This window comes from Vulpes vulpes, chromosome 4 (genome assembly GCF_048418805.1).
Source record: "Vulpes vulpes isolate BD-2025 chromosome 4, VulVul3, whole genome shotgun sequence".
In the NCBI taxonomy this organism is placed as follows: Eukaryota; Metazoa; Chordata; class Mammalia; order Carnivora; family Canidae; genus Vulpes; species Vulpes vulpes.
In genome coordinates this window covers 42,617,265-42,643,302 of record NC_132783.1, presented here as the reverse complement: position 1 = coordinate 42,643,302, position 26,038 = coordinate 42,617,265, and the positions used below count along the sequence as shown (strand labels likewise).

The following is a 26,038-nucleotide window of genomic DNA, read 5'->3' as shown; positions in this document are numbered from 1 at the left end:
CAGATTTGAATCTAATATGACTGGTTTGTAAGAAAATGGAGCAAAATGGTGATGATCCCTGCATATAATACATCATTACAGACTCCTATTTTTGTATGTCTTTTCCTTAAGTGTAAATGAACAAAGATTTACCCCTGTTCCTATCACATCACATAAACCAATGTTCTAAAATTTCCAAAACAATGATATACATTTCAAAGAATTAACCAAGTCTATTTCCTTTTCCCTTCCCTTTCAAATACATATATATACATGTATATGTATATATACATACATATATAAGCATACACACACAGACACATTCCACAAAGTTTTCTAATACACAGGGTGTTGGCCATTCCTATCTTGAGGAAACACCTCTCCCAAGATTACCAAGCATGACCCACAAAGTCAACAAAGGGACTCCTGAACTTAGTGGCTGCTGCTTTGAAACATGCCATTAATCAATGGTAGTGTGAATCATTAAAAAGCAGTCCAGAGAACACAGACTAAGAACTTGTACTCCTTCCACAAAGGTTTTGGCAGATACATTATACAACAAAAACAAAAAAGGAAAACAGCATAAACTCCAACCCTAAATTGCATGGTTAAAGTGTCTATTCTTCAGAGTAAAAGCATATAAATATATCTTAAAGCAATTGAGCACAAATGTCAACCACAATCTTGGCATGGCTTTTACAGAGACATCTGACTCCTTTGAAACATTTGCATACATCATGGAGGGGATCACAAATTAATTAGGTCATAAAGCACCTGATAATATTTACTATACTAATAAATTACCAAGAAGATAGAAAAGTCATGATGGATTATGAATGAAAGTTATGGAGTTATTTTAATGAAAGTCAAACCTCTCATTAAAAAACAAAAACCTCCTTACACAGTGGAAAGGGCTCTTATAATCAAACTCTTAGCATTCAGGAGCCCTATCCTCATTTTGAAATGGAACTCTAAATACTCTTACAGGCTGCTCTATATGTCAGAATTTTGACAAAGGTTCATTTTAACCATTATTCCCATACTGACTGGTTACACTAAAGCTATAAAAAAATAAATAAATAAGTATCAGAGATTCAGCATCAGCAGCCCCGGCTGGTGATGACAGGCCATCTAGAGAGAAGTTGGAAGAACTTGGTCCTTTGACAAGGTTTGAGTTAGTGGATCCACTGTCACCTGTGTCTGGGTACGGCCTAAAGAGAATGTATTAGCTGCAGCAGCCCAGGATCAGTTTTTGACAGCTCAAACTTGAATCTGTAGGCTTTTAAAAGTTGTTAGTAATTTTTTTTTCCTAGTGGAAAGCATATATATTTTTTCCAGGAGATTTTAGGTTGTACACATTGAGGAAAAAAGTGTGTGTGTGTGTGTGTGTGTGTGTGTGTATAATATTAATATATCTTTTGTTTTAAAATAAGGGAAAAAAGTACTTTAAAGCTATGTTTACTAAACACTTAATGTTTAAAGATTAAACAAAAAGATGATCTCAAATGTGTATTTCATTTCTCAAACCCAGCAATTCCAGGGGGAAAAAAAATAGCTACTACCAAAAATACCTTAGCTAATTTATCTTGTTATAACAAAGTTTAAAAGTTTTGGAATAGCCATCAGCTGTACATCTTTTGATTCTTCCAAACATATTTAAATATACTTAAGTATTAGAAATGCAATTGAAAAGTCACATTTATCTAAATTCCTTTTAATATATACGTTTAGCACTGTACCACCAAAAGAAATAGAAGAATCTTTGGAAAGAAATGACATTAACCTTTTCTTCATGACAGAGATCTTGTTTTGAAAATATTCTGCATAGAAACACAAGGTTCTGATCAAAACAGCAGCAAATTAATTTTCTTAGATACACAGTCTAGTTTTCGGTATTGGGAGTATGAAGCTCAGATGCCCTCCGCAGCCTTCTATTCAAGTGCACAAGCTTCTGTTTAAAGAACCCACATCATTCTACATACAGGGCAGGAAAGGTGTGCACCATTCCAATAAGACATACACAGAATTATTATTATTTTTTTGCCTTTCAAGATCTATGGATCATGTGACATAAAAAAAGGAAACATAATAGTAGCTAGTTGTCTATTAACTAGCCTCTCTTTATTAATGAATGTGGACAAAATTCCTAAATGTCTTTTCAGTAAATTTGTCCAAAGACAAACTTTAAAGTTATTTTGTTAATCAATAGTTGGTAACTTAAGCTTTATGCAATCTCAGAAAATCCAAATGAACACAACAGTTTCCAACAACCCAGTTCCTGCTGCCTTATAGTGTTTTTTCCCCTCCTTCCTCAGACTGCTCAAGTCAGACAGGTTGAGGTCACCTTCAAGAAAGTCCTTTGCCCTGCCAGGTTAAAATCATGCCAGCAACCAAAGTAGAATCTGATATAAAAATAGGAGCCTAAGGAATTCAGGGAAAGCAAAGCACATTAAAGGCCAAAGGGTCACATGGCCAACAATGCAAAAGAGGTGATAGAAGATTAAGGCTGTATCTAAATGAGCAATAGAACCAACCTCTCCTACCACATTAATCAGTTAAATTAATAAATCACTAAAACAGCCAGGTGTTAGGCTGAAAAAACTAAAGTAAGTGGACTATTTGGTGTTGCAGAGTCACAGGTAAAAGACATTAATCTTCTACTTTCTTACATACCTTAGTTCATACATAAGAGCTATTTATTTCACTGAGGTAAAATAATGGCTACACCCCCCAAAGAAGATTGCAAGGCTGTCAATACAGAAAACTAAATATGAAATTAATAACAATACAGCATACAAAACACGGAATTAATTACTCATGTCATTTCAATTTGCAGGTACCCCAAGGTCAAACAAATTCATAGATAACAATAATTTTTTAAAAGGAAGATGGAGGAGGAGGAGATTGATATCAAAATAGTGCTCCCAAATTCAGAAATAAAGTTAAGGAGTTTACAGGAGTTGAAATCATGCTAGTTACAAAGGCATGATAATGTCTGGGAGGTAGTAAAAATATTATCTGTATATTAAAAAAAATAAAGGAAGCAGCTGTCTAAACATTTTAGCTTTTTTTTTCCAAAAAAATGTTTATGCACTGGTCTAAGGATAGAAATAATCCAAGTTGAGGCAATGTTTTAAATCACTGGAACACACCACATACATACACACACACACACACACACACACACAAATCACACACAATGCAGTGCCTTGTGTCCCTTCCTCCTTCCCCTTTTTGATTTGAGGCATTTCCTCTCAACTTGGCTACAAAAAGGAAATCCTGAAAGTGAGGGTCACAACAATTATGTCACTCCAACTGTACATGATAAAAGAAAAAAAATGCCCTTTCTTTATGGTTTCAATTATAAAAAAATGACATGGGAATGCTATCTTTTATAAACCACCATGACAGAGTTCATGCCAGACTGATTTTATATTAAAAATGAATCTACATTAAAATATACTTATAAAGTAAAACAAAATAGCTCCAAACTAAAATAGCCCAACTAAAATATGCATTTTTATTTTGCATATTTTCTTCATCTTTATGTATCAGAATACATTTTGGTTGCATAGTTGCAATCATGGTTCCCTTATAATTTTCCATTCTGCATTTTCACTTAACATTTCATCATAACATTCCCATATGCCCCCCGTATTTCCAGTTATGATTCCATTAGGAATTCCTTAATATTCCAAAAATTTAATAAGCTATTTAGTCACTTCCTTACTTACTTCTACCCTGCCTTCTTACAGAATGGACTTACAGTGCAATCACTATCTTTTCAGGTGGACAATTATTATTTGCATTACTCTTTTGTTGGACACTTACAGTGTTTCTAGTATTTTTTTTCTCCCATTGTAACTAAACTTGCAATGAGCAACTTCATGTAATATAGCTTCCTTTCTCAGTTGAATTATTTCTTTGAAGGAGTCAAAGTCTGTAACCAATTTTCTTAATAACTATAATGCCTCATTGTTTTATAAAATGTTCATACCCATTTATAATATCAGGAGTAGTAAAGTAAAACAAATTATCCAGTAATTATTTTAAGTATTAAAACCACTCCAGGGTCAATTTTCTAAATGCTCGTAAGTTTATCTTTTAATTTTTGGAATTAAATAAATAATGAACGCTTCTAGATAAACTTCAAGAATGTGTCTGCAAGAGTCTAAAGTAAAATCAATAGTCACCCAACTCCTAAAACTTACTCTCGGATTTAAGCACTGTTAACAATTTGGTACATATATTTTCACATTTTTTTTCTTCTGTATATAGAAGCATATACGTATACATATAAGATTTCTAAACTTTGGGGATCCCTGGGTGGCTCAGCGGTTTGGCGCCTGCCTTTGGCCCAGGGTGTGATCCTGAAGTCCCGGGATCAAGTCCTACATCGGGCTTCCTGCATGGAGCCTGCTTCTCCTCTGTCTGTGTCTCTGCCTCTCTCTCTGTGTGTGTCTCTCTCATGAATAAATAAATAAAATCCTAAAAAAAAAAAAAAAAAAGATTTCTAAACTTTATCTTCATTTTACAACACAAAATCTCTCCCTATCTTCAATAATGAGCTCATCATATGACTTCTATGACTTCATATCATGACTTTAATAATATGATTCTTCCTCATTCAAATATCACTTGGTTCCAGTAACACATTGAGAAATATCACAAGCACCGTACCAGTTTATGGTTAACTGCCACTCATAAACCTAAAACAGAAAATAAACCTCAAATTACTTTAAACACTGGTGTGTGTATATGCGTCTATGTGTGTGTGTGTCAGAGTTACTTTCCTAGTTATATTTAAGACCACTACTAAAATGGGCTAGCATACCATAATAAAATGGTATTTATTATCTTAGTGCTAGGATGATACAAGGAAGTGTTTAGGAAAGAAGCTAATCTGGCATCAGAAATGTATCACACATATTTGGATAACTAAGAGTGTATAATGCCAAAACTTTACTAATTAAGGCAAGCGCAAAAGTCACCTACAGTTTCAAAGGAAATGAATGACACCGAGTTAAAAGTTGACAAAAGTTCATGACAACTGCCAGGAAGAAGCTAGCAAAAATCATGGAATAGTGGTTTCTCTAAAGGGTATAACTGTATTCCTAATTTGATTGAATCACATGACAGTCTCTATAAAGAACATCATGTTTGTTATCTCTGTATCAGCTTGACTCTTTCTGGAATGTCCGTAGAAGTCCCATGCCTCTCCTGTTATCAGCTATACAATCAAGGCAGAATTGCCAACCAAATTAAACCACCTCTCCTGCATTGGCTGTTCCATCAATAGACTTTTTTTTTAGATTTTACTTATTATTTGAGAGACAGAGAGAGAGCACAAGCACAGGAGAGGGGCAGAGGGAGATGGAAAAGCAGACTCTCTGCTGAGCATGGAGCCATCTGTGGAACTTGATCCCAGGACCCTGAGATCACGACCTGAGCCAAAGAAAGACGCTTAACCCACTCAACCACCCAGGCACCTCTGACAGATTTTATTTTTAACAATCCTTATCACTATGTGGTATTTTTTTGTTTACTTAATTATTTAACACATGTCCTCCTCCACAAGAATGTAGGCTTAAGAAAGTAAGAGCATTGTCTCTCCATAATTTCATTCATGTCGATGAATATTAATTGAGCTCCTTCATATTCTGGACAAAGGGGATAGAGTAGTGAGCAAAACAAGCGAAAAAATGTGCTCCCTGGTGAAGCTTACATTCCAATAAGAAGAGATAAACAGTCCACCATGGAGTAAAATATGTAGTGTATTAGAAGGTAATGTGTGTTGTAGAGAAAAACAAAACAAGGGATACAGAGAGTGCCAAGGAGAGGGTAGAGGTGTATAGTTAGAGTTTAAACACCATCCCCAGCACCAAAAAGAACATACAGCCAATAGATAAATACTGATTCATGGGATAAGGCCAGACTGCTAAAAGCTAAACAGCATATCCCAATTCCCTGGAAACAGTGATTGGTTTTGAGATGTGCAGCTAACAAGATCACAGTCAGATGCAAGAGACATTACAGCAAGCAAGACCATTATATTTGGAGCTACTACAGCCATTTTGCAGTCATAAAAATAAAACCATGTAGGTAGGAAGGCAGAGCCCAGGAGAGCAAAACAACCAGCACTGGCTACAGCATTTGATTAGTTCAAATGATATCTGAAGATTTGCCCCCTGACCGGGCTCTTCAGTTATGGAGGGCAGTAAGAGCCTCTGTATCCACTAAATCAGCATTCTGTGTGCAGCAAAATAATTCCTGCTTTGCTTCACTAACAGCAGTTCTCTTATGGACCATTTCCTCATCTGAAAGTCAGTTACTGATGTGGTGTTGTCTAATCTCCTCTGAGCTGGGGTTCCTACTACTTGCAATCTAAGGAGTCTGTACCGACATGCATTCCAATGTATTATATAAATCTAACATAAATTACCTTCTCAGCACCTCACGCTCATCAGTATGACCTTGTTTGAATTTGGAATATTTCCTCTACTTTCCGTTCCCAGCCTCAACTCTCCATCAGTCCATAGATAGCCATACCCTACTTCCTTATCTCTTTCACAAAGCTTCGCCTATTAACCCATCCATTATTCATCCACTCATTAAAACTAACATACGTTGGCAGGCACTGACAGGCACTAGAAGAAGACGACTAATAAGACACAGTCCTCATTCTCAAGGACATCTCAAAAAGGAAGGGAAATATTTGAATAACACCTACAAAAGCAAATGCAGACTAATTAACCAGAATCATGTGTAGGAGACAATGGCAGTGTAAAGGGTGAGGGGATCAAATATATATTTTTGGATGGCCCATAACTTCTCTCACCTCCTCTGAGCCCACTGACGGTTTCAATTTCCTGTTCTTTATACACATGGCCCCCAACATGAGAGTCTTCTCTTCTTTAAAAGGTCCTTGAAGCCAGGAACAATGTCCAATCCTTCTTTTCTATCTTCCCAACTTTCCGGCATATAATACAGAACAAATCACCAATAAGTATTTATTAATTCAAATATGGGTGTTTTGTACTCAAACTTTTGAAAAGGACCATCAATGCTATATGTAGCCCTCGTTAAGCTTTGCTTTTTGACAGACTACTAATTTCCTCTTACCTGTTTTGACAGCTGAAAGCTTATCAGAATTGCTCATCCTAAATTCCACCAGTACAGGTGCCGCCTCTTCCCATGGCATCTCCACGTGGCTCCTAAATCAGCCTCTTTGAGGGTTCAAATAACTTCCTGCTTCGCTTTCGTTAACAGGAGTTCTCTCAGGAGCCAAGGAAAGGATTACTTTGGAGCATTTTGTTTTTGAGCTCTGTACACAGGAGCCACAATCCTGTGGCAATGAATTAGAGAATTTTTACTGCCACGGTACTCCTTAATCAGGCTGTTCTCAATTTAGAAAAAAAAAAAAGTAAAGAATGATGAACTAAGTGGAACTAAGTACAGCTTTTAGTATTTACAATAGAGCAAACAACAATTAACCAAAAAATGAGGGGTGGGGGAAGGGGAGGGCACAGCATGTTCCTGAACAAAATTTTATGCATTCTTAAGAGCTGATATGATTCAAAGGGGAAGAGAAAATGTTTTTCTCATATGGCAAAGAGTGAATCTAGTTTGTACTGAAGTGTTTTTCCATATGATAATCTCACATATCAGATCATAAAATTTAACTATTTTAAAAATCCTTTTTCCAAATCTGTGTGGTCATTTGTAGGCTCTCATTTATACGTTTAATAAATCAACTTGCTAGCCATATTGCCCAAATCATGTCTGCCATTTCAAAATGTTATACTAAAATGTTGGTATTATAGTGCTATTAGTGCTATAGCTAAAACACATTATAGGTGAAGTAGGCTATAGGAGGCTGGTCTAGAAACAAAATGCAGATTTATAATGTGGCCTATGGGCAAGTGCATTTTGAAGCTCAAGGGTAGGAAAGGGTAAACAGCATGGAAAATATATTCTTGACTTCTCTCCAATCTAATCCCACTAGCCTTTTGTGTCCTCCTCCCTTACTTCCTGGCTCCATCCAAGGCAATATTACAATCCGCCTTTTCCACCTTTCCATGCTTCCCCTTTCGAAGAGACAATCTGGACAGCTACCGACTGCCCAGAGCTGAGTACAAAGGAGGAGACAAACTTGGGAACTCTTTGTTCACCAACCAACCATGGTTGTGTCCTCTTAAGAAAGGAAGAAGGGCTGGTCACTTTCTCTTTGAAGTACCTACTCCTACTCCAGTACATTCCATTGTATTTTTCCAGAGTTAGAAGATGCCCCTGTTCCCACCCTACATGTCTACTAGCAGAGTGCGAGAGCAGAACTGTGAGTAGACATCCATGCTCTCCTTCCAATCTCCACCTCAACATGTCATTAGGTGACCTTGTTCAAGTCACTTCAGCTGCTTGGTTCTCAGATGATCCAAGTGTTTGGTAGGCCCCTTGCTGCTCAATATTTTTGTTCTCATTTTTGCATACTCCTACTTCACTTTTATTGCTTATCTGTACTTCAATATTATAATTTCATATCCACACATTAACCAGGTGCTATAAGTTTATTCCCTATACATAGCGAATTTAATGATCTATTTCATTAAGGACTAAATTTTAGTCCCTAAAACTACTACATTCTAGGAGTATTTTTTGTGAGTTTTAATAATGAAAAAAATAGGGGATCCGTGGGTGGTGCAGTGGTTTGGCACCTGCCTTTGGCCCAGGGCACGATCCTGGAGACCCGGGATCGAATCCCACGTCAGGCTCCCAGTGCATGGAGCCTGCTTCTCCCTCTGCCTGTGTCTCTGCCTCTCTCTCTCTCTCTGTGTGACTATCATAAATAAATAAAAAATTAAAAAAAATTAAAAAAATAATGAAAAAAATAAATACATTTCATATGGCAAGAAAGAGAAACCTTTCCATCTAGAGTAGGATTTCTAAACCTCAGCACTATCGACATCCTAGATTGGATGACTCTTTGTTGTGGGAAATTGTCCTGTGCATTAGAGGATATTTAGGAGCATCCTTGACTTCTGCCCACTAAATATTAGTGCCTGATCCCTATCTCTAGTTACAACAGTAAAAACTGTCTCCAGACATTGCCAACACCCTCTACCCCAAACCCCTACCACATTGGGAACCACTCAGGGAATAACATTAAAATAATTTAATTATCTAGAATCTCAGAATCCAAAACATCCATTATAGACAAGGTAGGTCTATGGTACCAACAGGCAATTACTTAAGAGAAAAAGCAACTTATCTGGGAAAAAAAAAAATACTTGCTCATGTGTTAGTACCTTAAAGACTTTATGAATAATGAGATATGAGTTATATCAAAATAGGCATCTATTTTCTAGTTTGTGCATAAAGTATACACAGGTGGAAAAAGATGAGCACATGTACATTCTATGACTATCAAGGAATTCTAAATAACATTTCTGGAACTTTCCTTTTGGAAAACTGGACACCCTCATTCAAAATCTCATTGTAGATCTCATGGTTTAAGGCCATGTCTATTCTATGTCTAGAATAGAAAAACAAAATGGAGATTTGGCAATTCTCTTGATACTCTTATTTTGCTTCAAACTTTTCTCTTTGGGATCTAAATTATGGTTTTTTGCTGTCAACATGAATAAATTTAACAAGAAATTAGCAAATCTACAGTGATTGTTTGCTATCTAGGCACTACCTACTCTAATGATTTAGATGTTTATACCTCTTTCCAGGAGTCCTCTTAGCTGGTTCTAAGTTCCAGAGGAAGGTATAAAAAGAAAAACATTTGAATTCTGCAGGTCTCACACTGGAGAGTGTGATCTTTCACTTGGATGGACCAGACCCAACATCTTATGAATATTAGATAAAATTTGTTGCGATTGGAAGGCCTCGAGGAACGTTTTTTGTTATTGAGTTTTCCTTTTAAAACTGGCAAAGTCTTTTTTTTTTTTATTTCTTAAGGAATATTCTATGTTTTTCAAGAAAATGTGTCATGTGTAGAAACACACTGTCACTTAACCTTAGAAAAATAAAATTATACACTTTAAAGATATATTTACATGGTAGCATGAGAATTTCCAACCTTGTTAAAGTGTGGGTAATTTATTAAAAAAAATTCAACTGATTTCAATTAAAGTAACCTTTAAATCATTTTTAATTCTATTTGTCTCATTCATAGCGTAAGAGTTAACTTATTTATAGACTAGTATGTTTGTTTCTACAACTAAATATAGGTATTATATATATGCAAATTTTTACCTTTATTATTCATCTAGAGTCTAACATAGTCCACATTTCTCCAAGTGCTTATTTTTGTTCATTTTACTACTCCTTCATAGCTGTGTGAAAAAGCTAAGGAAGAATAAAGATAAGTTGAATGAACTACTTTCATTACAATCTTGGTTTTGACAAACCAGGTTTTTTTTGTTTTGTTTTGGTTTTTGAGTTTTTTTTTTTTTAATTAACTTCCTCAAAAATAATCAGGAGGTAATTAGGAGAATGTATATATTTGCTCTTTAAAGATCAAATCCCACATGTCCTCATTATTCCCATAGATTCTGGTGACTATGTCATTTTATTTAAAGGTTTTAGTGACAGACCTATTTTTCTGAGGGTTTCAAAGAGATTTCTCTGTTTTTGTTTCCCAATAACTTTTTTTTAATAAGGGATAGTTTTTCTGAAGATTATTATTGCAAATATGTGCAAAAATTTCCATTTATGCATACGGGACTACCACCGATAAAGTAAACAAGTATAGATCTAAATTAAGAGACTTAAAATTATAGTTGAAGTTAATGACTCAGAGCAAAACAATGCCACACTATTTAATGTTTCTTTAACGGTCCCTTCTTTTTTTTTTTTTTTCTTAACGGTCCCTTCTTAATCTTTTCTGAATTATTTCTTTTAGAGCTGCAATGGGATTTATTACAGATCATAAATACTACCTATTTTAACACAGTACCTAACAGTCAGATCAAGAGTAACTATAAGCTTCCATTTCAAAAGGCATGGAGCAAAACAATCATCATCACACTCATTTACCATGTCCTAAGTAATTATTATATGGACACTATGAATTGGCTTCATAATACAAATTACTGTTTAACTTAACCAGATTAACATCAGCAGATGGATATAACGTGATTGAAGCTGGCCCAAGGTCTTTTAGAACCATATAACTTGACTATGCAGAGAATGTCCTGGTCAATTACATGTCGCCAGGAAGGGGAACCCACTGGGTGACCCATCCTGGAAAAGGACCAGCCATGCCGGCCCCCACATACATAGTCAGATGTTTGCAGAAAACTCAGAATACAGCATACTATAACAGAAACTTGTACAGTTTGTTCCTCCTGTTGTTCTGTGCAGGGAATAGTGGCCTTGGTGATGAGGATCCGCTGCCCTAAATCTCAGATACCAAAGGTCTACTGCATACTGTTTAAGTCATTTTTAATTAAATCCATGAAGGTAGTTTTGATGATTGGTTTTTCATGCCTTAACATAATGTTTTGATTACAGCTCCTTTTGTTTGAATTCTCAGCTATTTTTACTTTTATCTCCACCACTGCTGTTGCAAAGCGATTGGATCAGCAATCAGAGAACCTTCTCTTAAAGGCACTGGCTCTGGGGCACCTGGGTGGCTCAGTGGTTGAGCAATTGTCACCAGCTCAGGTCGTGATCCTGGGGTCCTGGGATCAAATCCCTCATTGATGTGTTCCCTGCAGGAAGCTCCCTGCAGGAAGCCTGCTTCTCCCTCTGCCTATGTCTCTGTCTCTCATGAATAAATAAATAAAATCTTTTTAAAAAATAAATAAAAAATAAAGGGACTGGCTCTGCAGACCTAACTGTGGGCATTCTCAGCAGGTATAGGCCAACTCTAATGAAAGACTCCAGAGCTTCCTCTCAGTTCCAAAAATCTTCCCCTATAAGTCTTAGAATCAGCTCAAGCCAGCAGGTCTCACCGCTCCTTCTATGCCATCTTCACAAGAAAGCGCTCCCTCAGATAAATTCAATAGTCCCTAAGGTGCAATCCAAAGTCATTCAGCTCCACAAAGACTCACGTTCCCTTCCAAACCAGACTAACACAAAGAAACCTTCATTCATGGTCACCTAAAAACTGGCCGTCAATACCTACACCTACAAGGGACGTTTTATTGTTTTTTTTTTTAATAAATGTTATATGCCAGACTTTTTAATTTTGTTCTTTATATCTCTGAAATGCTACCGAATAAGAGGCTTGCTTTTTTTTTAAATCTTAATACCCCACTGCAACAAACATGTAGTAAGCATCAATAAATGATACTAAGTAAATGATTTATAATTCCTATTACAAAATGTCGAACTTATTTTCATCAAGGCATAGGCAATAGTAGGTAGAGACACATTTATACTACTATCTCTCATTATCATCAAGGACTGGCATCCTACACGTTCTGACAGCTACTTTAAAAAGGCATTCTTTCAACACACTTTTACCAAATACCTGTACGTGCCCAGCTCTAAGCCTGCCACTAGGTTTATAAAGTTGATTAAATGATCTTTGCCCTCCAGAAACATAGTCTACTAAGAAGGAGGAAAAAATGTAAAGTAAAAAAGACAAATAATAGACTAACATACAAACTACTATTTCAGACAGACAAATAATTTGGGTCATAAGGATAAATAAACTAAAATATTAGCAGCTTTATTTAACAGAGATAAACTAATAAAATTAGTGCACATATGTATTAAATAAACATTTCAAGCTGTCAAGTCAAACCACCCATATAAACACTTTGTATCCAGAAGATGTGAATCATAATAACATCATAAAACATGTTTAGTCAGAAAACCTGTTTGAATAAAAGATTGGCAAAGTCACACATCTTGGCTTGGTTTTCTTGACACAAAAAGAACAAAGATCAGATCAAAAACATAAACTGTGATGACAATTTACTAGGGAAAAGGCATTAGGGTTACCATAGTGATGAAACAATTTTTGTTACTACTTTTTAAGTTAATATTTTAAATCTCTTTATGCCACAAAAGATAATATTTCATGCAGAGGTCTTAGATGTTATTCCAGACTATATTGTATATTCACTTCCCCAAAAGTAATGTATCTTTGAGAAATTCTAAGTTCTCTCCACCTTAAAAATATCATTGTTTCTATTACTATTCATGAATAATTTAGAGATAAAAGGAAAAGGGGAGGAAAGCATTAAACTAAAAATGTATCTCAATCTTACCAAATAATTTAAGATGTAGGATTTTATCTTAGACCACTTCAAAGGTCCTTAACAGAAGTCACCATCATTCATCACAAAAAGAATCATGTAAAAGGCTAATAATACAGGGGGTGCCTAGGTGGCTCAGGTCATGATCTCAAGGTTCTGGGATCCAGCCCCGCATTGGGCTCCCTACGCAGTGGGGAGCCTGCTTCTCCCTCCCCTCTGCTTCTCACCCCCGCTTGTGCGGTCACTCGCTCTCTCTGTGTCAAGTGAATAAATAAAATCTTTAAATAAATAAATGAATAAATAAATAAATAAATAAATAAATAAATAAATATAAGTAAAAGGCCAACATAGTAAACAAATGCATACACATTCTATCTAAAAATGTATATATATTTATACATTTATATATAAAACTCTCTCCCTTCTTTGAGTATGCACACACACAAACTCTAATGACATATAAAGCAAGCGTTCATGTCCTCAAATGTCCAAAACTTATTGAGACTACAAAACTCAACTCATTTAATACTGAAAACAAGATACACTGATTCTTACATATTAGGCCCTCCCTGCTTAAGTATTTCTTTTATTTTTTTAAGATTTTATTTATTCATTAGAGACACAGAGAGAGAGAAGAGAGACAGAGACACAGGCATAGGGAGAAGCAGGCTCCATGCAGAGTGCCTGATGTAGACTCGATCCCGGGACTCCAGGATCATGCCCTGGGCAGGAGGCAGGGGCTAATCCACTGAGCCACCCGGGATCCCAAATATTTCCAATGAAATTAGTGTGTGTCACCTAATTCCCTTGATCATTTTTCACTCAAGTGATGCAACAACCATGCTTGCTTCTAGGAAAAGTAATCCTGCTTAGGTTTGTGAAGATTCGTTTACATATTTTTAAAATTACCTTTTACTTTTGTACATAATTAATAGTATGGCACTTACTCCAAAGAACAGGATTTTTTAACTGTCTTTGACTCATGTCGTGATCCCGGGAGTCTTGGGATCGAGTTCTGCATGAGGCTCCCTGCAATAGCCTGCTTCTCCCTTTGCCTATGCCTCTGCCTCTCTCTCTCACGAATAAAATAAATAAATAAATAAATAAATAAATTTATATATATTTTTAAATCACACATGAATTCAGAAAAAAAAAACACCAAATAATGGCCCAATTAAAATAAAACATGTAAATAATTAAACATTATCTATGTGTTTCCTGCAACAATTAATCCATTTAGTATAGTTTATAAAATATCCTAAAGAAATCTCAATTTGAAAGGAAAAAAAAAAGTAAAACTGAAAGCAAAGCTACCTAGTTTCTAACAGGGTACATCCTTTTCTTTTTTTTTTTCTGTTATTTATTTATTTATTTATTTATTTATTTATTTATTTATTCATGAGAGACAGAGAGAGGCAGAGACACAGGCAGAGGGAGAAGCAGACTTCATGCAGGGAGCCCGATGTGGGACTCGATCCTGGGACTCCAGGATCACACTCTGGGCGGAAGGCAGGCACTCAACTGCTGAGCCACCCAGGGATCCCACATCCTTTTCTTTTAGATAGTAATCTCACTGGTAGAGATCACTTAGATTTCTTTATAATGTTCATTCAACGTATTATGATGAGGAAACATTAAGTAAAATGTATAAATGCTGGAGAAAATGCCCCAGACTGAGAGTAAAGAATGACTTTATTAATTCATGCATGCCAGAAATAGTCCCCAGCATGTTTCTAGGATGAAGTCTCACTCTGTCCCAGCTGTGTGACCATGGACAAGGAATTCACCTCAGTTGATCATCTTTAAAATGTAGTAGTCGTCTCCATCTTCAAGATCCCTTCTGACTCTACCACTAGGAGAAGATCAAGCTGCAGTGGTATATCATCATAAATATCTTAGTATTACATAATCCCATAATCAAGGACAAATCTTTCTAAGTTAGCTTACTGCCACAAAGTAATAAATAACTCTTGCTCTATAATATCAGCTTGCTCTATAACATCTACTAAGAAGATAAGTAATAGAACATGCCATCTCCAAGTCTGCCATTACCTAATATGTTTTTATACGGAGCTCCAAATAACCTAAAAGTACTAACTTTTGATTAATTCTCAATACTATCATTCCCATTTGACAAAAGGAAAAACTGAGTCTGGGCCGTGGTAATAATCTAGCTCTGTGTCAGCAAGGCAGAGCCTGACATGACCAGTCAAAAGTTCCGGGCTCTCAACCTCTACCTTTTGGGAGTTATCACAGTATCTAATCATTCTAAAGCAGTTATAAACTAAGGGCAGGAATCAAGTTGAAAAGGTTAAGGCAAATTTACGTCTCAGTTAAAACTTAGAAGTGGCCATTAAATTTATTCTGAATGCTTCTAACATTACAGATGCAGGGTAATTGTATTTCTTTTACGGCTACTTCTCTAACAATTTCAGTAACCACCCCTTCCGTCCAGGGAAATATCCATATTTTCACTATGTGTACACAAAGATATACAAATGTATACATTTAATAGGATATTTTATTAACAAAAATGATATAAGATATATGATCCTATAGTTACATATACAGACCTATATACAGTTTCCTTTATTCCCTTAAAAAAGATCATGGACACTTTCCCAAGAATATGCCTATCTACCAGTTCTTTTTAATATAGCTACATTCTACTTATAGTTTGAACATATATTTGCTTCAAGACATTTTCACTGGGTTTTTAATTGCTGATAATACATTTTAACAATTAGATTACGACATACAGGTCTTAGTAACAACAGACATCATACACTTTATCCCTATGTATTGGTCTTTTCTGAAGGATGGATTCCTAGAATAATAGGGTCAGTAAGGCAAAGAGTAAGTGTTTTTGGGCGTTAAAAATTCCCAGTCTTATGGACAGGATGTAAAAATGGTAATTTCCCCATATCCTTACTGGCATTAGATATTACAAGTCGGTCGGTTTAAATGAACCAATCTGATGGGTTAAAATAGCATCTTATTGTTTTCATTTGTATTATCCTGACTACTCATGAGAGTAAGTACATTTATAAATCATCACTGGTCTTATCTGCATGTTGCTTATGGTTCATACCCTCTCCAAACTGTTTTTTTTTTATTAAGGTGCTAAAAACCCTTTACATAATAAGTATGTTAATTTTCTACCATTTTTTGAAAAGATTTTTCTGCCTTTGTTCATGGTGCCTTTGCAAATGAGAATATATTACTTTTTATGTAACCAAACCTGTCAATATTTGCTCTTTGGATCAAAGTTTGTTAAAAAGCTTATGAAGATCATTTTCACCAAGATATTTTCTTCCTATACTATGTTTTCTCCCAATATTTTTACTTAAATTGCTTTTTGGTTTTATTTATGTTGTTAGTATACTTGGAATTTGTTTGTTTGTTTATTTATTTATTTAGTAATCTCTCTATCCACTGTGGGGCTCAAACCCTGAGACTGCATGCTCTACAGACTGAGCCAGGAGCCCCTGGAATTTATTTTTATATATAAAATCAAATAAGGCTGAAACTAATGATGTACTATACGCTGACTAATTGAATTTCAATAAAAAAAAAAAAAACGAAAACTAAAATCAAATCAAATAAGGCTAAAAGCTATGCCATATACTTTTTTGAATATTCCATGCTTTTTCTTTTTAATTGAAATGCCATTTTATCATTTAAGTAAGTTTTACTATGTATTAGAACTTGTTTCAAGATTTTGCCTAATGATGCCCATTTCTGTGCTAATACTGCTATGTAGTTTTAAGTTTTAATTCTTGGTATAGACCGTATTCTCCTGTAGTTTCACTTTTAGTTTCATTTCTACAGATGAAAAAGTTTTCTTATGGTTTTGAAAATTAATACAATAAAAATCTAAACATAAAATATTATGAAGAGTTCAAATTTGATCATCTAGGTAATAATGGAAGCCGTTACTCTATCTTCTGAATTCCCAGTGTAAAGATTTTTTAAGTATTATATTCAAAAATAAGTAAAAATGTACAGTATTTACATTTTTAATACATTATATTTTTAATATATTACATTTACTTTTTAATATAAAAAGTTACAATTTCTACATGTTCTAAACTCTATATCCATTTATTTAATTTACCAATACAATTAATTAAAGAATATGAGAAAAATAGTCTTTGACCTTATATTTTTTTAAGTAGGAAAACAAATCTCTAATAAACATTCCTTATTTTTTATATTTTATAACTTCTGTGAGACTGTTGCACTTTAAACAGACCCATCAGTCTGGCCTAATTTACAGAAAAACATTGAGGCCATTGAAAATTAACTGAAATGTCAACCCACTTTAGAAGAAAGCTATTAGTAAAACAAGGGTGAAGTTACAAGCACTTGTGAAAAGCACAATAAATAAACAATGAGACCCATTCAAAGATACTGGGGAGACATTTAGGCTTTGCAGAGTTAGAACAAGAGACAGCAGAACCAGTTCCCACATGGGCAAGAGTTTGTTTATTTTATTTTGCTTATCTGAAATCAGAGTAAATGATCCCAGTGGTTTGGAATGGCTCAAAAATGTTTCTCAGCATCTAGGCAAGAAAAACTGCCTGGTTTTCAAGCAGTTTAACTGCTTTGTAGGAACTCTTTTGCTCATGTGGACCATAAAAGCTCATGTTTGAAAACTAAACCATTTAAGACTACAAAAGGCATTATTCTGTCTTTTTGTCATCTGTGATTTTTTTAGTCCTACTTTTAAGAGGTGATCAAAAGAAATAAAGAATACTTTCTACATAACTTTGGAAGTACTGTAGTCTGCACCCATGAATTATGGTTTATGAAAATGCATTTACAGAATTAGTATTTCATATCTCAAGAACAGTGAAATGAACTTAAATGGCTACTTTAATCATAATTAAGTTTACTAGCAAACCAACAAATATTTAGAACGAGAGTTATAACAATCTGTTTTCATGATTTAATTTGGGGCCAGGCTAACTGATGAGAAAGCCTAGAACATACTTCTTTTAGAGTCCCAAGTATGGATGGAAAGTGGTAACAACCATCCTTTTCTTCACATTAAGAAGTAAAAGATGACTATATTCTGCGAATAGAAATAAAATGAGATTAGTAATATGAAAACTTTTTACTCAAGTGCAACTTCAGAAAGAAATCATTTCTCATAACTTTCCTACTTTAAAAGCCGGTTATGAAAGGTATTGGGGGCCCGTTTAGAAAAATCAATGATGTTGTATTTTTTTTTAAATTTTTTATTTATTTATGTATGATAGTCACAGAGAGAGAGAGAGGCAGAGACACAGGCAGAGGGAGAAGCAGGCTCCATGCACTGGGAGCCCCATGTGGGATTCGATCCCGGGTCTCCAGGATCGTGCCCTGGGCCAAAGGCAGGCGCCAAACCGCTGCGCCACCCAGGGATCCCGATGTTGTAAATTTTAGCATCTAATAATATAACAATAGTTTTAAGAACGTATAATTATCATTAAAATACATCTAGCCTAAAACTAGTTTTCTATGTGTTTTTCATGGCTCACAAAAGTGATTATAAATTCACTGAATCTTAAATGATGGAAATACACCCATTCCTAGTATCTAAGAACTTTATGCACAAACCAATTAATTTCAGCTTTATACAATGCTTTGAGAGCACAGGATTTACCAAAAAACGTACATGTAAGCAATAGATTTCTTTCACCCAACACGACATCCTCTGAAGAAAAGCTTTATGCCTACCTCCCAAAAATGAGAATTCAATTTATCTTCATAAGGTGATGAGGCAGTCCACCACAAACACAAGAGGTAAAGCTACAAACTCTTTACTGCAGGAAAATTAGCTCTTTGTCATATCCTTGGAACATCTATTGTTTGGTGAGCTTACTCTGGAAGAAGTTTCTAACGCAGTTGGCTGTCATTAATCTAATTACATAGTGGGCCAGCTAATTAGAGAGGGCACTTTTCTATTTAAAAAATATTGCCTCAGGTAAGGCTTGAATTAGTAGCCAACTTTCACCCTGCACCCCTACTCACTCCAGAATCAGCGCTCTGTCTGGAACACCTACTATTCCACTGTTGGGATGCAGCCTTCCTCCTCCACCTAACCACGGAGGTTCCCTCTCCGGAAAGCCACAAATTACAGTGCTAAATTTCAGCCAACAGTAGAAGGCATTTGGAGGTAAAGCCAAAATGAGGTTGAAAGAAAAATTTCCACTAAGAAGTCAGCAGTAATGATTGATACATGGAGCGATATAAAAAGCAAACAAATATGGACTATATACCATTACAATCTTCACTTCTCAGGAAACTGAGAGAACACCAAAAGACTCATATTCTGACCCCAAAGGAAAAGATATTCAGCAAGAGTAAATCAAATAGTAAACAAGATACATTAACAACACATTTTCTGAGAAATAAATCAACCCCATTCACAATTTCATCAATAACAATATCTTAGGAATAAATTGAACTAAGGAGGTGAAAGATTTCTATTCCAAAAACTAAAAAACACTGATGAAAGAAATTGAAGAAGACACAAATAAACGGAAAGATATTCTATGTTCATGGACTGGGAAAACTAATACTGTTAAAATGTCAATACTACCAAAAGCCATCTATTGATTCAATGCAATCCTTACCAAGATTCCAATGGCATTTTTTTTCTTTTACAGAAGTAGAGAAAATACTCCTAAAATGTGTACAGAACCACAAAAGACTCCAAAGATATAAAGAAATGTTGAGAAATAAGAACGAAGCAGAAGGCATCATACTTCCTGATTTCAAGCAGTACCATAAAGCTAGAGTCATCAAGACAGTATAGTACTGGCATAAAAACAGACAAATAGGCCAGTGGAATAGAATCAAAAGAAACCCAAGCAGATATAGTCAACTAATATTTGACAAGAGAGCCAAAAAATACTCAGTGGAGGAAGGACAGTCTTTTCAATAAATGGTGCTGGGATAATTAAGTATTCACATGTAAAAGAATGAAATGGACCCATATCTTATACAACTCATGTAAATAACCCCAAATGGATTAAAGACCTAAATGTAAGATCATAAACCACAAAACTTCTAGAAGAAAACACAGAAATAAAGTTCTTTGATGTGGGTCTTACAATGATTTTTTTTAATATAAAACCTAAAATACAAGCAACAAAAGACAAAGAAATACAAATACTGTATGATCTCATTTAAATATGGAACCTAAAAGCAAACAAAATTCCTGAACTCATAGAAAAAGAGATCAAATTCGTGGTTACAAATGGGGAAAAGCAGGAGAGGAGGAATTGCAGGAAGGTGGTCAAAGATACAATTATCCAGTTATAAGATAACTAAGTATGAGGGCTATAATGTACCACATGTCAACTATAGCTAACACTACTGCATGATATATAAAAAGTTGTTAAGAGAGTAAATCCTATGAGTTTTCATCACAAGGAAATTTTTTTCTTTCTTTTCTTTTTATTGTATCTATATGAGAAGATGGATGCTAACTGAACCTAATGTGGTAATCATTTCACAATATATGTGAAATATATGTGTATATATGATAGGCACCATGCTGTGTGCCTTAAACTTATACAGTGATACATGTCAATTATTTCTGAATAAAACTGGAAAAAAAATTTTAAAGTCAACAGGCTGAGCTACAGATTTCATTCTTTTTGCTCCTAAGTTTTACTGTAATTCTTAAGTGGATGTGTCAAGCATCATAGAATTATTGATTCTAAGACCAAATCCCTTACTTCATATAGACTGCTTGTTTTGTGAAGGTGTACTCACATTTTCATTCTTGTTTTGTTTTGTTTTGTTGTGGTATTGTTGTCTCCTTTAGTTTAACATGTGAGACTTATGGCACAGATAAGCAAGACAAAAACAGAGCGTTCAAGGTCTCAGAGCTAGACCAGGAACATGAGTTAAAGGACAGAACTCTTAGCCTTCCTGGAACACCTCCACTCCATAAGCTTTTGTTCAATATCTCAGTCAATACACTACCTTTTCTGACCTTCTCTGAAGTACTGACAATGCAGGTGGCATTTGCAGGTATCACAGCTCTACCAAATGACCAAAGAATTCTCCCCAGTAAACACACTTAAACTTAGACCAAGGTGTACACTCCAAGAATCCAAAGTAGAGCTTAAAGAAATCACTCCCCTAATTTCATTTTAAATTAAGAAAACCAGATTTTGTTGCCATTGTTTGTATTTATGCAAATGATGCCACATTATGTGGAAAACAAGAATGTCTGAGGGTAGCATTCTGCCTTGTAAACTTTTGCCCCAGTCAATGTTGTGATTACAGCTTCACTTTTCCTGCCCCATGGGAACCTGAACAAGGAGTATGTTGAAATGAGGATGAATAATTGCCATATTTCCAGTGTTTTGGAGCTTCTACCTCTGCAAAACAATTCTGAGAATGCAGTTTGGCAGCACCAACCTAGGAAACCAGCTAGGCCACCATGGTTAGCTGACTTATCAGCTGACAATGAACCTCCTTTAGTCCAGTTCTAATGGCCGCAGAGAGAGAGGCTAACACCCTAAGAGTTTTGTCCTAACAAATGGCTTGTCTAGATTATATGACAAATGGTTACTGTCTTGATTACAAAATGTAGTTATAACTGATCCAGTGTTAAAACACGGTCAACTACGTGACATTTTTTGGTTGGAATTTCCTCTATGTTTTTAAATCTACCAGATGTACCTTGTGGCTGACACTTGGACACTCAGTGCCTGGCATGTGCAATCTTTCTTTGGAGCAAATACTATGCTCAGTGTTTTTTCCCAGACCACAGTAACCAATGAGGTTATAACTGAAGTATTCATACTGCTTTTTAAAAGGTATACTTCTCTTCTTTAAAAATCTTATTGATATATACTCTAATTCTGATATATACTCTAATTCTGATTTGTACTCCATTCTATGATAAGTTTGTTTATATTAAAAAACACAAACTGTCACTTCATAATATGAATTCTTACTATAAATCTATTGAATCTGTTATCCAGAAATAATTAATGATTAAGAAAGCACAATGGTAACTGAGTAATCAAGGGAGAATTTCCTAATTACATCTTACACATTTTTTAGCCTTTTCATCTATTGGGTGTGTCCCAAATAACTTAACAATACATCTTGTAATGACTCATGTCTACAATTACAAGGACTCTTATTTATGCTCTTAAAGATTCCTATACTTGAATTCTGGCCTGGAATGAGAAAGTAAAAGTAATTTATCAACATTTTTATGTATTTTTCACCTTCAAAAGTTCTTCGTGCTCTGCACATGGAATTTTTAAAAAGTATTTTCTTCCAAGATGACTTTACCTGAGCCAAAGTATTTCTATCTAGATTTTATTATTTTTTTAAAGATTTTATTTCTTCATTAATGAGAGACACACAGAGAGAGAGGCAAGACATAGGAAGAGGGAGAAGCAGATTCCCTGCGAGGAGCCTGATGCGGGACTCGATCCAGGGCCCTGGGATCATGACCTGAGCCGAAAGCAGACAGACACTCAACCACTGAGCCACCCAGGTGCCTCTCTATCTAGATTTTAAAACTGGAAAGGGAAAACTCCTCTATAGAAGCCCAATGTTTTGTGTTCTTATCATCGCACAATATATACAGTGTACTTACTTAGTGTTGTTATCCTGAGACCTGGCATATGGACTGTTCACAAGATCCCCTTGAATGCAATATTTCAGAATCATTTTTAACAAAAAAAAAAAACTACTAGTAAAAAAATCTTAGATTCACAAAACACTTCATTATTCAATTAAAACCTACTTCCTGAAAATGTGAACTTTTGTACACAAATACACATGAGATTGAAACTTTTATAATAATGAGAGGAAGTTATTTCCTAGAAAAAGGAATCCAGGATATTATAATAAAGAGCTCTCTCAGCCTCGGCCCCACTTTCCTCCGCCATTCCCTTTCTGTACTTGGAGACCAAAGTCTTTGTCATCTATGATTTATAAAAGTTAAGGGAACAGAAAGGAAAAAAGAGAGTACACACCAGGTGTTATTTTGGTACTTCCTGTGGCTTTCAGTTGTAAGGGGCTTTATTCCTGGGGAGATTATAAAATAAGAAAGCTTTCTACTTGACAATAATGCATAAATAATAGAATATAAGAAGCATAATCCTTCTGAAGTAGGTACATCCAAGCTCTGAAGTAGTTATGTTCTGATATAGGTTTCATATATACACTTGAAACCCAAAAGGCAAAATACTGGGTAGCAAAGGGAAGACACTTCACAGTCCCATAAACTTCATCTTGCTCTAGGGCTCAGGGAAAACTTTCTTAAATATGGCAAACTGAGACACTAACTACAAAGAAAGAAATGTGGCCTTGCCTAAAAATAAAATAAAGACATACATGCACATGCACGTGCGCACACGCACACACATACACACACACACACTGATCCACTAAGAAAAAATAATTGTTAAGGGTATGTTACATATTACTCTATTTTATTTATTTTTTTATATTACTCTATTTTAAAAGCATGTATCTATCAACTTATCGCAATGATTCAATAGACCCAAACACTTTAATTCTATATCCTGTGTCTTATATGAAAAGATCAATATATAAAGATTTGTTAAGCCAAGTACAATTTGAAAACTCAATGAATTATCAAGTTACCTACCTATATCTACTCAGTTTAAAGTATGCCGGTTGCACTTTCTTTAACTGCAGTGTTACTGATAATTGTATTTGTATAAGTAAAAAGAAAAGCCGTCACTGATTAACTTCCTGTTTTTCTACATAGTTTGTTTTTCACTGCCAAGATTTTTTAAATCTCTCACAATTAATACAAATCTACAAAAATGTAAATAGGGTTAAATGTTTTTTAAAAACAAATTCTCAGTAACCCATAATGACAATTATTAAGCTCTACTTTAATGCTGATCAACTTAGCTTATGGAATTATTAATGTAATCATACAAGCCATTAAACCTTTTCAAAAAGTGATACTTGTCCTGCAAGAATAATAAGGAATGTAACTACAGAACTCTATTTTATAAGAAAAAGAAGGATTTATGTCTGATTTCATAAATTAACATTATTTGCCTTAATCAAACAAAATTACTTGGGAATAATACATAAAATCCATGACAAATTTTAGCAGAGTTAACACATAAACATTTTTTGATCCAAGGATCTTGTTCAAATTAAATAAAAATTACAGATTTACTTGGCAAGATACAATTTATATTAATATATTTGAGATGGAATAGATTACTTGAAATTCATCATCCTAAAGATATGAGTAGAAAATTTAATAAAACTAAATGGAATAGTGAGAAGTGCTAAAATCTTTTTTTAAGCAAAGAATAAAAACACAAAAAAATTAAGTTTTATGAAAGGAGACTCATTTAAAACTTAAGAATTAGTCAATTCTCACTATGTTAAATAAATCATAGAAAAGGAACAGATAATCTATCATTTCTGGCTTTCTTACTTGCCAATGAGCCCAACTATAGCTAAAATTCTAAGAGGTCAGTGTATGTTTTTCAAAAATTATGAAAATACAGTGCTATGTATTCAGTTTTGCTCTAATACATTCCTGCCATTTTTCTCTTCTCTGCCTAGGTGAAAGAGAAGTAAAAAGTTTGCACCATGCCTTTTTTTTTTTTTTTTTTTTTTTGGCCTAAGTTATCCCATTTAGTCTTTACAACTAGCCCTATCAATTTACTGGTATTAATCCTACTTCTCTAACCAGAAATTTAGAAATCATAAAGATTGAATAAGTTATCTGAGGCCACACGGCTATCTATTAGGTGTTCTGATCCCAAGCCATGGTCCATTTCTATATTACAAGATAGTACTAAACACTGTGGTATCATCTTTTAGAATGTTGTTGCATTTTTTCTGTTGGTAAAGCTCAAGTTCTGAACAAACATGTACATTAGCAACTTGCATAAGCAAATCAATTTATTATATCTTTTTAAGTTAATCTCTTTCCACTCAATGTAGGTATAGAGATATGTAGAAAATCCATTCATGGGGTACCTGGGTGAAGTTGGTTAATTGTCACACTCTTGGTTTCAACTCAGGGTGGTAAGATCAAGCCCTGTATGGGGCTCTGCTCTCAGGGTGGGGAGTCTGCTTAAGACTCTCTTCCCCTTCTTCTGCCCTCTTCTTCTGTGTGTGTGTGTGTGTATATACACACACACACACACACACACATATATATACACACACATATATACATATGTATATGTAGTAATATATATATTACTACATATCCTTGTGTGTATGCACATGTGTGTGGATATATATGTATATATATACACATGTCATTAAAATATTAAAATAGTTGACATTTAATGAATGTTTAACTGCCAAGCATCATTTTAGGTGGATCACACAGCTACCTCATTTAATCTATATGCAAAAAGATAATCAGAAGTGAATGAGAAGAATATAAAAAGATCACATATAATTTTGATTTAAACTATATACTCTTCCTGAATTAAATACATGATAAAGGAGATAAACATCTATATGGCATACTTATTGTTTGATGCAAATATTGCAATTATGTAACATGGATCTTTATAATCAATTCCATATTCATTTTGAGTATACAATTATAACTTAAATTTATGGTATATGAGGCATACAAAAGAAATCTAAAACTTACCAAATATTATTTTGTGAATAAATAGTTTATAGAAGAATTCACCTTGGAGAAGAGATTTTATCTAAGAAGAAAAATCAAATGTCTGAAATAAGGTATCTACAACCCAATTTTTACATTATTATAAAACTAAAATTCATGAATTACTGTAGTTGTAATATTGGATGAATGACCATTCACTCAGTGTTTAAAATGAAAAAATTAA

The 26,038-nt window shown here is 34.6% G+C and overlaps 1 protein-coding gene across 8 annotated transcripts in view; it reads right to left on the bottom strand.

Annotated features, from left to right (window-relative positions):
• Positions 1-26,038, bottom strand: part of PPP3CA (protein phosphatase 3 catalytic subunit alpha) — a 309,334-nt gene that overhangs the window by 250,181 nt on the left and 33,115 nt on the right. The gene's annotated exons all lie outside the window — the stretch shown is intronic.